Raw genomic sequence first — 1,081 nt, forward strand, 5'->3', positions numbered from 1 at the left:
ATATATATGTACTATACTTCTATTTGTAATACACATCTAAATGTATCTATATATAATTGTATCAAAATCATTCATTTTCATTCTTTTTATATATTTTATAAAATTATATTGTTTGCCTGTCACAAAGTACTCTATATTCAACATATTGCTCTCCTAAATTAGAATCCTTGTTAAGGAAAACAAGTCTATGCAATGCATGAAGAGATTTGAACGTTAAATATAACACCAATTCTTAGGTTTTATATCACAATATATTTTATTAAACAAATTAATTCACTATTTTTAAATTGGTCAATTTTTTGCAGCATTTATTTTTTAAGGAGAGAATAGACTTTCTTTGGAGAATATTGAATTTCTCTTCTTCTCTTTATTAAGAAATGGTATTTTTATTCTGCCGTTTAGTATCGATATCCTCGGGCAATAATTTATTATTTTTCAGAATTGAAAAATGTATACTTACGACAAAAGCAATCTTGTTCTATAGAAAATTTTGAAAGCTTGGAAGGTTGACTTATACAATCAAAATTTTTAAGTAAAATCGTCGTAAGACTGTAACTAATCTATATAAAAAAATAATATTTACTCAAGGTAAAAATGCTGTGTGAATAGTTACATTTACTTCGGAAACAAGTGTTTTTTAACAATTATAGTAAAAAACACGGAAATTGTACTCAAATGAAAAATAAAGTTTTACTAAACTTACTTCATCAAACAAAAGTGTGTAAAATTTTAAATTTAGGCATCTTTATTTTTACTGTGCCTAAGAGAATGAATTTTTCTAGATTATTATCAATAAGAGACAATACAGTTATTTACCATAGCTTGAATGGAACTTTATCAAAGCAAACTAATAATATAGTTTAAAATATAGTTTTGTTATAAAACATGATGTAAACAATACCATAAAAGTTTTCTATCACTTAATTAGGATGCATAAAAACCACAAGATATAATATTCATTAGACTTCAATTTTTACCATATACTATTGCGGAAAAAATATTTTTCAGTGTTTTGCCACAAATAAATCGAAAGATAAAATATTAACAAACATAAACTGTGAAAATAATATGTGAAAAGTAA

Source organism: Parasteatoda tepidariorum, chromosome 2 (genome assembly GCF_043381705.1).
Source record: "Parasteatoda tepidariorum isolate YZ-2023 chromosome 2, CAS_Ptep_4.0, whole genome shotgun sequence".
Classification (NCBI taxonomy): Eukaryota; Metazoa; Arthropoda; class Arachnida; order Araneae; family Theridiidae; genus Parasteatoda; species Parasteatoda tepidariorum.